The 16,110-nt window shown below is 50.1% G+C and overlaps 1 non-coding gene across 1 annotated transcript in view; it reads left to right on the top strand.

Annotated features, from left to right (window-relative positions):
- The first annotated feature begins 15,086 nt into the window (after positions 1 to 15,086).
- The window catches only part of LOC138481926 (28S ribosomal RNA), a 3,614-nt gene continuing 2,590 nt past the window's right edge, over positions 15,087 to 16,110 (top strand). Inside the window, exon 1 of the ribosomal RNA XR_011274504.1 lies at positions 15,087 to 16,110. This exon is cut by the window's right edge and continues 2,590 nt beyond it. This is a non-coding gene — a ribosomal RNA (28S ribosomal RNA).

The raw sequence follows: 16,110 nt of genomic DNA on the forward strand, positions 1-16,110 counted from the left end.
TGCAAGACATAGGCCCTCATTACGACTCCGGCGTTAACCATGGCGCTAATAGCGCTATGGTTAACGCCGGTAACTTACCGATTCCGCCAATGGTAAATGTGGAATTACCACCCCATTCCAAGGTTGGCGGGGCGGTAATTCCCCATTTACCATTGGCCCTTCCCCATTCCCATTTTTGACCCATAGGGCTCAATGGGACTGTGGAAGGCGGTAATTACGGTACCGCAAATTGCGGTACCGTAATTACCTCGAAAGTCTCTGGTCCAGACCAGCCGTTAAGGTCGGGAGCCACAAAGGGACCTCGTAATCAGGCGTTAGGGGTTTAACGGCGCCTACACCTTTTACGGGCCATAGTATTATTCATACTGGTACATGTGCTTGGAACTCGTGAACACAACCTTTTCTCAAACGCAGTTTGATTTTCCTGTTTGGTTAAATTCAACGGTTGGCATTTGCCAATTTCTTTTACATTGCAGTTCATAAAGTAACACACATTGCCTTGAGTTATATTGTATGTTATAATACGTGTCAAGTTTCTCCACTTGCGATCTGTTTCCCGGCAAAACCTGCAGTACTCATAGACTGAAAAGGATTGTCTGATTTCGGAATCTTGAACTGCAGAATCATTGTGCATGACGCCGAAAATGTGCCTTAGAACCGGAACTGGCGTCGCCACCGCTACTAAACAAGTAGTCAGTAAAGCTTCTGAATGATGCACATCAGTAAGGCAAAAGTGCGTAATCTTGAGTACCTGTTGTGCCAAATATGTCCACATATTCTCTGTTTGTGTAATCATCAGGGAATATTTTCGCCGTCCTGAAGACATCTGTTGTATAGCTGGCACCAAAATTGTTTGCGTTTGCACTTGATGTGTTTGCCACATTCCACTAATCCATTTCTTCGTTCTGGCTGGCTTTTCGGCATCGGCATAGGGGTGCTTTCGGGCATCATTGCTCATCATCATCAGTTTCCCATGGATCGTTGGCACTTCTCCTGGGTAGCAGCATGCCGTTTGACTCTCCCAAACGGGGTCCATTTAGTCCCACAATTACACCAGCCAGACACAGGATCTACAAGGCAAACCCAGAAAAGAGATATCAGTGTTGAAAATCCCTCTCATAGGTAACATTTGTCTCCGGGCACATACTGCCATTTTTCTTTTCCGGGTTCCATTACTAAGACTACCTGGTCCTTGCCTGATGTGATACATCTGCGGGCACCGGTGGGCCATTTGGTCTTTCGACCCACACCTTTGCACCCGGTACCATACTGTCTGAAGAGCCAAAACCACAATCCCCATGAGTAGTTAACACTGTTGGAGGCTCCCACTTTTTTGATCATGGACAATTTAACAGGAACAATAATCAATTGGGCTACTCGATCACCCTTATGAATTGGTTACACTTGGTCTCCACTATTCATTAAGATAACTTTGAACTCGCCTTGGTAATCGGCGTCAATGACCTCTCCCAGCACTTGAACTCCCTTCAATGCTAAACCAGATCTAGGGGCAATCCATCCCATATTCTCTGGAGGATTTTGTACCCCAATCCCTGTTTCAATCTCAACAATCCCTCTCGGGTCTAATCTAATTTCTTCATGAGAATGCAAGTCTACCCCTGCTGACTCTGGAGTCGCCCGAATCTGTAGCACAATGCGCATCCACATGATACACAGTGACTTCACTTTGTGATAACATTTCCGCAATATCTTGCCACAGTTCTTTTCCCCCACAACTCTTTTGAATGAATCTTCCACCCATTCTTTTGCCAGATTGGCAGCCACACCACCAATCCATTCGCCACTGACCATGAATCTGTGTACAAATGACATCGACCAGGGGTCTCTTGTTTCAATGCTTGGTAAACTGCGTAAAGGTCTGCAAACTGACTGCTCTTCCCTTTCCCTGACGTTGTTAAAATCTTTTTAGTCTTGGGATTGTATGATACCGCTTTGCAGTATTGCTTGGTTCCCACATATTGGGCTGAGCCATCTGTAATCAGGCATGCTCTGTCTGCTCTACGGTCAGAGAGGTAATCTGAGGTAATCTGAGAGTGGTATGTTGGCTACTTGCTCATGTAATTTTGCAACCCCACCCTTCCCTGATTTAGCTCTGTCTTGAATGTACCATTTCCATTTGATTATGCTGGCTTCTTGAGCATGCACTATTCTGTGTGTTTTAGGAGAGCTCAGCACCCATTGCATAATCGGGATTTCAGGCCTCATCAACACATCATACCCCACTGTCATTTGCTCAATATCAACCAGGGCCCAATAACATGCCAGCAACTGCTTCTCGAACATAGCGTATGAGTTACCAGCATCGGGCAACTTATGGCTCCAGAACCCGAATGGCACACGTATCCTGCCCTGTTTCTGCCACACACTTCGGTTAGCGTAATTGTCTTGCACAGACACATTCAACCCCACTTCACCTTCCTTCAATGGCCATAAATCAAGCACCTGCTGCACGGTGTCTTTTGCCAAATCAAATGCTTTTTGCTGCTCTTCCCCCCACTGAAACTCATATTTCTTTCGTGTCACTTTGTAGAGGGGAGCCAGTATCTTCCCTAAATGGGGAATGTGCTGTCTCCAAAACCCAAATAGCCCTATGAACTGCCGAGCTTGCTTTTTGTTCAATGGAGTGGTAAACTCAAGTATTTTCTGTCGGGCCTTCGGCACCATCTCTCGATGCCCATTATGCCACTGAATCCCTAGGAATATCACTGTCTCAGCTGGGCCTTGAATTTTGTTCGGGTTAATCTCCCACCCTTCCTTCTTCAATCCTTCCATAATGACTTCTAACTGGTTTTGCACACTGTGCTCATCCTTGCCCTGAATCAAAATATCATCAATGTAGTGAGAAATGTGTATGTCAGGTTTACACGGTATCTTGTCTAAGTGCTCTGCCACCAGCCGCTGACAGATAGTCGGGCTATGTATGTACCCCATAGGTAACCTTGTGAAGGTGTACTGACACCCGCTCCAGGAAAAAGCGAACTGCTCTTGGCACGCTTCAGCAATTGGCACAGAGAAAAATGCATTGGATAAATCTACCACTGCATACCAGGTCCCCTCAAACTTTTGGACATTCTCAATCAAGGTAATGGCATCTGGGACTGCAGGCACCAGGCAAGGAGTGTGTTTGTTTAACTCGTGGTAATCCACCGTCATCCTCCAAGACCCGTCCCCTTTTTTGACAGGCCAGAGTGGGTTGTTCCACGCGGTAGTAATATGGCGTAACACACCCGCCTCTACGTACTCTTTGATGGTGTCTGAAATTTCCTTGTACCCCTCGGGAATGCGGTATTGTTTCATCGCTACCCGCTTGGTTGCTACAGGCACCCGCACAGTGGGCATCTTCAATCTACCTATGGTAATTGGTGTGCAGGTCAATGCACTCACCCCAAACTGATACGTTTTACCTCCAAGTCCCAAAGTCAATCCTTCTAGAATGTCAAAGCCAATTATGTACTCAGGTATTGGGACAATCAACACTTGGTATTTCTGCCGATTCAAATTGCCTATTTTCATATCCACTTCTGTTTGTACTGCAGAGGTTTCCTTCTCCCCTAGCCCTGTAATCGTAAAGTGTCTGCCTTTGAATCGTGTTGGATTTCCATGAATCAGAGAGGCCTCCGCCCGGTGTCTTTAAATGCTCGCACACCATGCGTATTTCCTGGCCCCCAAAAAATCTTAACATTAACGTGGGGTCACCTATCCACCTTTATGCGAGCGGACGCTGCCGGAGCTTGGCCGTAACCCTAATCAAATTTTGAATGAGTGCAACCTGACTCTGCCTCTAACATTGCCCTCACCACCTTCTTTAAATCAGCATATGTTGGCTGGTACAGGGAGGGAATCCCCATAGACCCTTCTTCCTGTTCTTCCTCAGGAGGGGCAGAGGGTGAGGTGTCCCCCTGTGGCTTAGTCATCACCTGTTTCTTAACCTGTTTATAGCGCTCTTTGGCTGCAAGCCCCCTCTTTTTGTACAGTTCATACATTACTCTGGTTTCAATGCCATCAATCTCTTCTCGTGGAACACCATCTTTTAGCAAGGCCAAAAACATGTCTTTCCGGGACACTCGGGAGTCTCTACTATCTTGCCTCCTGCCTTCAGATCTTCTATCACTACGGCACTCTCTCTCTCGCGGCTTGTCATCACTCTTGTCCCACTCCCCTAAGTCTGCCGATTGTCAGATGGCATCCACTACTTCTTCAGTGGGTTTGCCCGTCATGCCTACGAGCAAAGTCATAATGACAATTTTGTATGCGGGCGGAGCAGTTCTGATCACCATATTCCTGTTTGAAACTGAAAAGCGGCATGACCCCCCATGTGTCCTGGTGCATCTACGTGAATTGCCTCCTTTATAGCATTCTCTCTGACCTTTTGAATCACCTCTTTCAAAGTGTACCACTTCCTTTCCTCGCTAGGCCAATCTGTGGTAATAGGATAAATGCGGTGGCATGCCTGGGCTGCTAGGTGCAAAAAAGACTCCTGTGAAGTTTGCCCATTTTTGTCTGGGGGCGGCCCTGCCCTTAAGACCGCCTGCACATTGGTGTCAGTTGACAAAGGCAAAGAGTGTGGTGAGCCTGTGGAATCTACCAACAAACCTGCGGCGCCCCATCTAGCAATCTCACCATCCATGTCAGTAAAGGTTCCCCTGACCTTTGCCTCAAACGAGTAATGATTTCCCCAACCTCCAGCTGGGTGTAATCTTCCAGCGTGGTTAAATCCACAACCCCACCTGCAGGATTCTGCAGGTGGGGTGCGGCATGCCACCTCCTAACCGGCTTCTGTGCCACTGTCTTTTGCTTCAGTTCTGCATTGGAATCTGACTCATTTGTTGAGCTACTCTCTGGGCTTATTGAGTCAAAAATGTCTCCATCCCACTTATCGGGGTCCCTATCCACACCTGCGGTAGCGATTACAGCTGCCACTTTCCTTTGGTTGACCCCCCTCACCTCTTTTTATACTTGTAACGGGTCACCCTAACTGCGGCCCGCTCTGCCACAGCCTGATATTTATCAGCCTTGTCTTTAAAAAGTTTCAGCTGAATTTCCTGCATCAACGCTATCTGCGCCTTGGCAGCTAACTCTTTTTCTAATTGCAAGATATGCTCTTTCATTTCTACATTTTTTTGATGTATTTTCCTGTAGGCATGCAAGAGGATACACCCCCGCCTGCCCAACGTGGCGCATTCCTTTCCCCTCTCTACTGAAATCTGTTGTAAACAAAACATTACTTCTGACGGAGCAGCTTCTCCCAAACTACCGTCCCATGTTTCACTCAGCCCAGCTCCACACGCCGACACCTGGGATAGCTTATCATATGGGCTTTTAGCCCACCCTGGAATCATAACCTCGGGACATTCACCGCCAGCGGGAACACCCTTTTTCCTGAACAAACTATTCATCATTACAGTAATTTGCAAAACCTCTTTTTGTTTTCTTTCCACTCTGCAGTCACTCGCGCAGGCACGCACACACAAATAAAAACAGATTAACACAGTCCGACACTCACTGCCAAATGAAAACAAACTTTCGCTTGCAATGTAAGCAAAGCTTATCTGCGTTCAAAGAGATTCTTTAGTATTTGGAGCAATTCATCACAAATATCACATCCTCATCATCAACAATGTATTGCTCGCCAAGAGTGCACGGACAGTTATTTATCACCAGTACATTTGCAGAGCAGAGCAAATACTTTGAACGCAGGTAGACGGAACAATAACCCACAACCAGACACGCAGTTAGAGGATAATGAGCACTGATACGGCTATTTATTCATAGTTAAGCATACAAAAGATAACACAGAAATAAAAAGAATACATCACCATGGGCGTAACTGAATCCCTCATCTCGCCAGATGCGGCTGGAAGGCCCCGGTAACAGCCAGGCTGAGAGCACAACAGCCCAGAGGAAGGTCGGAACAAGGCATCCCCCCTCCAACTGAGGTTTTTGTGTTTTTCCCACCTGATCTTTCCAGAGCTCGGCATACATGCACTCCTCAAAAGGGGTGGCAATTTCTCAAACCTTCTGGCATTAGCGCTTGGAGCAAGGAGCAAAGCGCATCCCTCTCCTAAAGCACCACGGAAAACAATTCATAGCTCATCCTGAGACCTTGGCGCAAGCATAGCAAGCCATAACAAAATCTTTTTTTATATCTGGTACCAGTCGGCACCCGTGAATCCCAGCTTTCCCAGTGCTGTGTCCTTGGCTGAGGCCTGCATACCAGGCTCAGCAACGAATAACATTGAAACCATGTTTTTCAGCAAAGCAAGTGCAGCTTTTCACTGAGGCATGGAATAAATATCCATTATGGCTCTGAGTGCCCCCAGAATGCACTGCGCACCAGTGCCATGTTTTAGCTCCAGCATCACAACAATCAGCAAGGCTCTGAGGCTCACCTGACTCCTTATGTGTTGGTGACAGGTCGCAGAATGCATGTGCCCATTACCTCGCCCATGCGCACGCAGACAGATGCCCGAAGCACTGCAACTGTGTTTGTAAATGAGTTACATGACTATTTGATGTCCATTCCTAAATACTTTTGTTTCTTTGGAGGAAAGGAAAGGAAAGGAGGGGAGGTATTGCCAAAGGCACATAAAAAGATTAAATATAATTGAATACTACTGCAGTTGTCAACATTTTCCTGTCTGTCAACATAGTCAACATAAGATGATACAAGAGTGCCGCCTCCATGCCCAACTACCAGGAACCCGAGTGCATGCTGAGAAAGAAGATAAAAGGAATAAGGAACCTGAAAATAAAGAAGAGATAAATCACATTGCACCACTTGAGGAACACTGATGCTGAACTCTGAGGCTCAACTATCACTGGAACAGTAAGAAAGGAATTGATGCTGAAGACTATTTTTCACAAGAACAATCATCTACAACATACTATTTTTTCTACAGCCCGGGGAGTGGGATTCCCTTCTGCCGGAGGGTGGTCCGCGACCCAGCAGTCGGACGGGGACACCCGGCGGGGTTGGGTTAACTAGCCGGGGGACATCCCCCAGACCGGAGAAAGGGAGCCCCGAGTGGCCCCCCGTCCTCTCCTCACCGAGCCGGTCCCTGAGCTGCCACACTGGGTGGGTGCGCCCTCCTCCACTCCGACCCACCAGTGGGCTGGGCGTCGGACGGGTGCACCCCAGTAGGCATGGAAGCCCCCAAGTGGAAGCAGCTGGAAGCTGAGGGAAGCCCGGCTGTTCTTGAGGGACGCCTCCCCAGGGCGGACAGGGGCCCGGCACACCGGGCGAGCCCTGAGCCATGGCGCAGCTGGGCTTATTCGACGGGCGGGCATCGAGGTTCCGGCCGCCCACGTCTGTGGGTGAGCGATGGCCAGGCATGCCGGCGCAGAAGGTGATCTTCTATTTTGACCAGGTACCTGGAGCTCGGCCCCGTGTGGCTGGGCTGCGGTTTGAATACTCTAGCGGTCCCACCCGACCCCCCTGCCTGTGCTGACTCTGGCTCGCCCTCCGTCCAGCTCCCCAAAAGGGGAGCGGCAGAGGGGGTCGGGGCCGGGGTTAGCCCGAGGTAAATCGGGCCGGGTGGACTAGCAGCGGAACGGCCTGCCTCGTCCCTGAGCGAAGCCCTGCCACCATGCTGCCGATGCGGGGAGGCTTCCCGGGCTGAGCGCCCGGATTTTTTTTTGTTTTGCCTTAAAACCCCTGATGGTCTCTGCCGACTCCCAAGTGGGGCAGCTAGACGGGGTGCCCGGCTGTCATATCCACGGCGGGGTGGGCGGCGCTGCCTTCCCCGGCCTCACCTGCACCAGCAGGTTCAGGCCGACGTCTGGAACAAAACAAAAAGTTGCCTGTGACTCTTGGCGGTGGATCACTCGGCTCGCGTGTCGATGAAGAATGCAGCTAGCTGCAAGAATTAGTGTGAATTGCAGGACACTTTTTTTTTTTGTAACACATTTTATTGATTTTATAACATACATTACAACCAAGGATTCCACAGGGGTACAAAAATAACAATGCTACAAGAGGACATTGGGTCCATGTATTTTGTTCAAAGCACACATACTTGTTCGCAAGGATGTCAAGTCATCACATTACACTGCTTTCTACCCATGTCAAGTTCAGCAGTAAGGCGGGTCACTGCGCCTCATCCCACTTTTTCCAAAATCTCCCGGCTTTCTCTGGCCCTCCTCTGGCCCTATACACCCTCTGCTCTATTGCTACACAAACGTTCACATCTGCAATCCATTGTTCAGCTTGTGGTATCACTTCAGATCCCCATAATTTAGCTATATTTCTCTTGATTAGTGCAGTTGCAGTTGAGAAGCGTGCTTTCTCATATCGAGTCATCTCTCCTTTGCCCTCCATACCCAGTAGTAGTGATTTGGGCTCTCCAGGTACCACTTGCCCCAAGACTCTCTTAAGTATATCGCAGCACTGTTTCCAGTATAGTTGAATAGCTCGGCAGTCCCATAATATGTGGAAGAAGGATCCCTCTTCCTGTTGATATTGTAGACAGTTCGGACTTGCACTCTTACCCCAGCGATAGAGCGCTATTCTCGGGTAGTACACTCTGTGTAATATCTTGAGCTGAATAAGCCAGAGCCTGGATGAAATGGCCTTTTCACGTGGGTACATCAAGGCCACGGTCCAGTCCTCTGGGAGGATATCCCCTACATTCCTTTCCCATTTGGACTTGAGTCCCACCAGCTCCGGAGTGGCAAAGGAGGTCATAACATTATACATGATTGAGGTGGTTCTGTTACCTACTCTTTCCAACACTATGTTTCTTTCTATGGGTGTGCAATCTGGCATGTAGGAAATGTCAGGAAGATGTTTCTTTAGTGTGTGTTTTAGCTGTGTACAGTGGTACCTCTCAGTTTCAGGGAGATTCAATTTCTCTATCAAATTTTCATTAGGCAATATTTTTCCATCCTCTATTACGTTGCCCACTTTTGTAATCCCATTCGCTACCCAGCGCTGCCATTTTGGTAGTTTGCCCACCTCCGGTAGAGTCCCATTTCCCCAGAGTGGTTGAGCCGGGGTTACATTTTTATCCCAACCAATGAACTTATGCACTTCCGCCCAGATCAGCGTAGATTGGACCTCATGTTTCGAGGGGTTGTTATTCCGTTTATTTTGGTAGAGTCTTTCCAGTGGGGTCAGGTTCTGTCTCATTGCCCTCTCGGCTCTTATATGTGGGAATAGTTCATTCCCGTGTAGCATGTCATTCACCACTTCTATTTGACTCGCCCAATAGTAAGTTTGTAGGCGGGTAAGCCCAATAGAACCCTCCCAGATCGTTCTTTGGAGTGTGTTAAGCGCTATTCTCGGGTGTCCACCACCCCATAAAAGCTTCCTTAGTATAGAGTCAATGCTGCAAAATACATATGGCGGCACGTGGAGTGGGGCGTTCTGTAAAGCATATTGAAAGCTGGGCAGCGTTAGCAATTTGAATAATGCCGCTCTTCCCAGAAGGGTTAGCGGCAAGGAGATCCAATGGTGCACATCTTCTTTAAACCTCTTCACAATTGGTTGCAGGTTTATTGATATATATTCATTCAGGTTTTTGTCAATTATGATGCCCAGATGTCGGAAATGGGTTAATTCAATTTGGTATGGGCAGTGTTCTGGGATTCTGTCACCCACCAAACTAAACAGGAATAGTACTGATTTGGCCCAATTCACCTTTAGCCCACTAAAGGATCCGTATTGTTGCAGGAGGTCTGTTACAATGGGACAGGAAGTGCCCGGGTTTCTTAGATAGATCAGTAGATTATCCGCATATAGGGAGACCTTATCTTCCCATTCGGCCGGTCCCTGGAAACCTTTCCAAGTCTGTGAATCTCTCAGTAGACATCCCAGGGGATCCATAGCCAGTGCAAAGAGAAACGCAGACAAAGGCCATCCCAGCCTTGTTCCCTTGCCTAGCTTGAAGGCTATGGATGTCCATCCGTTGACTCTAGTTTCTGCCTCAGGGGAGTTGTATAACAGTTGTACCCAGCCCATGAATTCTACGCCAAATCCCATCCTATGCATTATCTCCCATACCGCCTCCCAGTATACTGAGTCAAAGGCTTTCTCAAAGTTTATGGCCAATAGTGCCAGGGGTTCTCGGGAGTCAAGCGATCTTTCTAACGTTAGATGCAGTCTGCATATATTCATTCATGTTGACCTATGGGGCATGAAACCACATTGGTCCAGGTGCACCAGTGATGTTATGACTTTTTTAGCCTAATCGCTAACATTTTTGCTAATAACTTCGTCTCACTATTTATGAGCGAGATTGGTCTGTACGAGCTAAATTGCTCCGGAGGTTAATTAGCCTTGGGGATTACTATTATGGTGTCTCTCCTAAGGTCGGCTGGCAGCTGGCCCTGTTCTTTTGCATGTCTATACATATTTAGGAAGTATGGGGCTATCTCACTTGGGCCTTTACTCTCCCAGGTTTCGGTAGACCTGACTATGCCCCTCATCTCTGCGCTTCAACCAGGCTAGCATTTTGCCTGCCTTATCCCCTGTTTCATAAATTCTGGCTCTCAATGCTCTATGAGCTTGTTTGGCATTATCTAGCGCCATGTTCTGTAAGCGTTTCTGTGCCACTACTAGCGATCTGTGCGTCTCTGGTCGATCTTGTGCTAGATGGGCCTCTTCCGCTCGTTTTACCTCTAATTCTGCTGCAACCAATTCCTCCCCATATTTCTTTTTATAGCCGTGGTCCAGGAGAGAATTTCTCCTCGTAGTACCGGCTTGTATGCTTCCCACAGCATCTCAGGGCTGTCTACTGACCCTTCGTTCACCTCAAAGTACGACTTGTTAACAGTTTGTATATGCTCTTTGAGTTCTGGGAACCCCAAGTAGTAACTATTAAGGCGCTTTGACCTTGGAGGGAGTGGTCTCAACGTCGTTAGCTCCATCAATAGGGTGGAGTGATCTGATATACCTCTAGGGAGATATTTTCCTACTATTGCCTTATGGATGCACGTCGCCGGAAGAAAGCAGTAATCCAGCCTTGATAATGAGGCATGGACCCCAGAGTGGTATGAGTATCCTTTTGCATCAGGTTGCAGATCCCGCCATACATCTCTCAGACCCATTGCACAAGTGAAAGTGGCGAGTTTAGTGTGAACCCAAGGATTTCTCCCTTGCAGGTGTGTCCGGTCTAGCTCCACATTCATCACTTCATTAAAGTCTCCCCCTAGGATTAACAGGTCTGATGTGTCATTGGCAATCAGCGGTGTAATCTCCTGCACTAGCGCAGTTAGTAACGTGGGTGGAGAGTAGTCCGCCTGTAAGGTGATTGTCTGGTTCCATAGTGCTCCTGCCGTGTATGTATATCTGCCCCCAGTGTCTTGTGTGACCGTGGAAAGGGTCAGTGGAAGTGATTTGTGCAATAGTATGAGTACTCCACGTGAGCCCATCGTGAAGCCAGCGTGTAGTGCAATGCGATAGTTGGTACGCTGAGATAAGTTGCAGGTTGTACCTGCTAAGTGAGTTTTGGTAAGGAATACTATGTCCTGTGTATGTTTGTTCAGAAATTACATGACTAGTCTCCTTTTGAAGCTGCTGCCTAGGCCATTGACGTTCCAAGCCAGGAGCTTGAGGATGCGGTCTCTATTAGTGGACACAGTTTACCTATGTGTGCTGGGCGCTAAACTGTGTTCTGCCATGCCATTTCAGATTCATTCTAGTTGTGTGTTTCTGGTGTGATGCTCTCTTCAAACGGCCTCTGCTAGGAAATATGTGTGTGCATATCTGATCAAGTGTCACCCAAGTACTCTTTGCACTTTCCGTTAACGTCTTAGAACAATAAACTAAGCAAACAGTTCCAAACCCCCCTCCCCCACACCATACTCCGCCCCAATTCGAAGTACCTGTCACCCGACCATCAGTCCGGAGTTTAACTGAAACCTACTCCTGACTGTAATCAACAACACTTACAACACCCACAACAAGTCCCGGTGGGCTGGGGGTCTACGTCCGTTCGAGACAGCTGCTCATTTTGTGTTCATCCATATGGAGCATTTCACTGAGTCTCTTTCATGTGTCGGGCTATCCCCGCCACCCCGGCAACGGGTTTAGATCATGTTGCATGGCGCCACTCCGCATATCAGTCTTTCCCTTCGTGCAGTGGTATGACTTGTTCCTGTCCTGGCGGATGTTCAACAGGGGGATCTCTAACCGGCAGAGCTCCAGGGTTCCCATTTTTGTTTTTCTGAGTGGATCTCCAGTCGCCTTCAATGTGTAGTTCAGCCCACCTCCAGGCTTTTTTTGGGTTTGTGAAGTGGACCGTCGTTCCCTTATGATAGATCTTCAATTGTGCGGGAAACACCAGGCTGTATTTTACATTCAAGGAGCGCAATAGTTTTTTTAAGTTGGTCAAACGACTGCCTTGCCTTTTGCACCTCCCTTGTGTAGTCTGGAAAGAATGCTATCTTCGAGCCGTTGTGGGTTATTGTACCTTTTGTGCATGCCATTTGCAGCAGCACATCTCAATCTCTGTAATTTAGGAATTATTCACCACAGTGCATGGCGGGGCACCGGGTATTGGTCGTCCAGTAGGCACTCGATGAGCCCTTTCTATTGAGAAAAATTTGGAGAACACCTTTGGGTCGAACAAGTCCACCAGCCATTGTTCCAGGAACAACTCCATATTTGGTCCTTCAGTTTTCTCTGGCAGTCCTAGGATCCTTACATTGTTCTGTCTCGACCTGCCTTCCCCTTCATCCACCCTTCCTTCCAGTACTTTTAGGTGAGTTGTGGCTCTGTTTAGCTGCTGCTCTAGGGTTCTCAGTCCATCTTCCGCTCTGGAGATCCGCTGTTCTGCCTCCCCAGTGCGGGACGTCAGTTTCTGAAGGTCATTGCGCAGAAGTGAGACATCTACACTAATGCCGTCCATTTTCTGCTCCATGGAGGTGCGTGAATCAGCGATTGCAGCCATGATGTCCTTCAAGGATATTGCGTCCCCGCTCTCTGCCTTTGTCTCCAGATGATTTTGTTCTGCCAGCATGTTTGCCGCAGGTGTGGTAAATTGATCAATTCTGCTTTGCGTTCCTGGCTTTTTAGCTCTGTCCTTGCCCATACTAGAACCGGGTGATGATGGGCAGCGGGTTCTTGCCTATCTAGTGTCTGGGCATATTGAAGAAATGGCTGCTTTGCTGCCACCTTCTCACCGTCGGCTGCCAGTTCGGTATTATTTCTGTGCGTTACTTTCCGGGAATTTTCACATGTCTTCGGACTCCATCCCCTAGTCGGGGTCAGCTGTTCTCGCCGGACCGAGGGAGCCCCTACAACCGATTCCACAGGGAGTTTGTGGGTTCTGGTCTGGTGCGCCCTTGATTGTGTATAGGTTTTTTCTCAGGATGGAGCAGTTAGGTTTATTGCCGCACCATCTTATCGCCGGGCACTGAAAAGGTCCGTGCTGATCTGTGGTGCTTGTGGTGTTGTTTCCGCCCTCTGTAGTAGAGTTTGTCACACGCCTTCAGTTGTGGGGCAGGCTTGCCATGCCATATAAGGCTTATCGTCTTTGCTCCTTTATACGATGAGTGATTTGGAGCCTGTGGGCAAGTTACCCTCTTTCACCTAGGGTGAAGCCCCGTCCCCTTGTGGTCCCAGACTGCCTAGTCCACGGAGTCCAGTTAATCTCTGTGGACCAGACCACACCTTGTTACCCCAGATTGGCAGATTCCAGCCCCCACCAGCATCTTGGAATGTGTTCCAGTTCCCAGGATTGCCTGCACCGGCTGATGCTTAGCCTCCGGTTGGTGCCTTGGATCATTTGTTTATTAAGCAATCTTACAGCGGGGGTCAAGTGGAGGGCGCTTCTTTTCGTGTTTCTGCTCCTTCATTACAGTGCGCACTCACCAGCCATGTACTCCTGTCTTCCAACCTGGCTTTGGTGGCTCTGGCCGTATCTGGCCGCCTGCAACAGCGGTTGGCGTAGCTGGATATTGTGGCCGGCATGTGTGGTTGAGGCACCGGCTCATGCGTAGGTATGCTTCCTTCTATAGTGCGGCACAGCCCAGCACCAATCTCATATGCGGGTCAGCTTGAGTGTTTCTGTCCTGTACCCTGTTCCAGATACAGCAGGCTTACACACTGTATGGCGCTGGGAGGGGGTATCGCTGTTTATAACTGCGACGTTGGTTACAGTGTTAATGGATCGATGTTACGATCCCCTTCTCCTGCAGCACCGGCAGTGCAGCTATGTTGGGTCTTCCCTCCAGGCAGCACCTCACCTGCACACACTCCTCGCAGGCTATACATCGTTGTTTGTTGCCCCTCCTTCACAGCCAGTCTTCTGAAAAGCACTTGGGCTCCCTAGCCGTTTCCCGATCGGGCTCTTCTCGCACCGAAGGCTCACCACTGCGATGCGTAGCACGTGGCCATCTTGGGCTTTCTTCCTCAGATTCACGCCGAGAATGTTCCACGTTCGCTTGTAGCCATGTTCTCTCACTATACACGGTGGTATCTCACCAGTGTATGCAGCAGCAGTTCCTCTTCCGACAGAGCTATTTCATATCTCGATCCGTTATGGATGACAGGCTTTTCTTTGCAGGATTTGTGCGGCGGCAGCGGGAGCTCCGAGGTTCTTGTCTGCATCGCTCTGTTGCTGGCCACGCCCCCGCAGGACACACTGTTGAACGCACCTTGCGGCCCTGGCTTTCTCCCGGGGCTACGCCTGTCTGAGGGTTGCTTGAACGTCATTCGTCCAGGGTTTCCCTACCCGTGGCGCAGTTGAGGCTGTCGCAGGGACCCCGTTCCCTTTGTCCCCCTAAAGTCAGACACCAATCAGCACCGGTGCGGGATCCCTCTGGAACAGGCCGCGTGGGCCCCGATGGCGGCGGTCGGAGGCGGGCCTTGAAAAAGCCTGGCATGCCTTTGCCCCCACCCCAGGGTACCGGGCCGTGCCATGTGTGGCTGTCTGTGGTGTCCCACGGCTGCCACGCGGGATGGCCCCGGAGCGTGGGCCTCGTGACCAGGCGGGCCTCGGCCAAGTGGATTGGGAAAGCGCACGATTGGCCGCTGCCGGAGGCGTGGGACAAGGGGCTAACACCCCATACAGCCTTGGGCCCGAGGCCGCCCGCCCCACAGAGCTCTTCTGCTACCTCGATTATGACCTCAGATCAGACGTGGCGACCTGCTAAATTTAAGCATATTACTAAGCGGAGGAAAATAAACTAATCAGGATTCCCTCAGTAACGGCGAGTGAAGAGGGAAGAGCCCAGCGCCGAATCCCCGTCCGGCAGTGGGCACGGGTAATGTGGCGTACAGAAGACCGACTCCCCGGCGTCGCTCAGGGGGCCCAAGTCCTTCCGATCAAGGCTCACTCTGCAGACGGTGTTAGGCCGGTAGCGGCCCCCGGCACGCCGGGATCGGGTCTTCTCAGAGTCGGGTTGCTTGGGAATGCAGCCCAAAGCAGGTGGTAAACTCCACCTAAGGCAAAATACGGGCGTGAGACCGATAGCCAACAAGTACCGTAAGGGAAAGTTGAAAAGAACTTTGAAGAGAGAGTTCAAGAGGGCGTGAAACCATTGCGAGGTAAACGGGTGGGGTCCGTGCAGTCCAACCGGAGGATTCAACACAGCGGGCAGGTCGGTCGCCTGGAACGGCGGATCCCCTAGCGGGACCGCCGCCCGGGCGCACCCGGCCCCCGCAGGGTGCATTTCCTCCGTTCCAGTGCACCGCGACTGGCTCCGGGTCGGCTGAGAAGGCCCTGGGGGGCAGGTGGCTCTCCGCTCTGGCAGAGAATGTTACAGCCCCCTGGCAGCAGTTTTGCTGTGACCGCGGGGCCGAGGGAGATTGACCACCGCCACGCCCTTCTCCGGCAACAGTCCCGGCCCCTCTCAGGGGTCACCGCGGCAGCAACAGGGCATGGGGCCCCCTGCTCCCAGTGCGACTGTTGACTGGGGTGGACTGTCCTCAGTGCGCCCTGACTGCATCGCGCCGCCAGGTGGGGAGGCCCACAAAGGGCATCAGGGGTCTGCAGTGATGTCAGTTACCCACTCAACCCGTCTTGAAACATGGACAAGGAGTCTAATACGCGCGTGGGTCAGAGGGCAGAACGAAACCCTGTGGCACAATGAAGGTGAGGGCCGGCGCGCACCGGCTGAGGTGGGATCCTGTCGCAGCAGGCGCAT

This window comes from Ambystoma mexicanum, chromosome 5p (genome assembly GCF_040938575.1).
Source record: "Ambystoma mexicanum isolate Mex_15411 chromosome 5p, UKY_AmexF1_1, whole genome shotgun sequence".
Lineage (NCBI taxonomy): Eukaryota > Metazoa > Chordata > Amphibia > Caudata > Ambystomatidae > Ambystoma > Ambystoma mexicanum.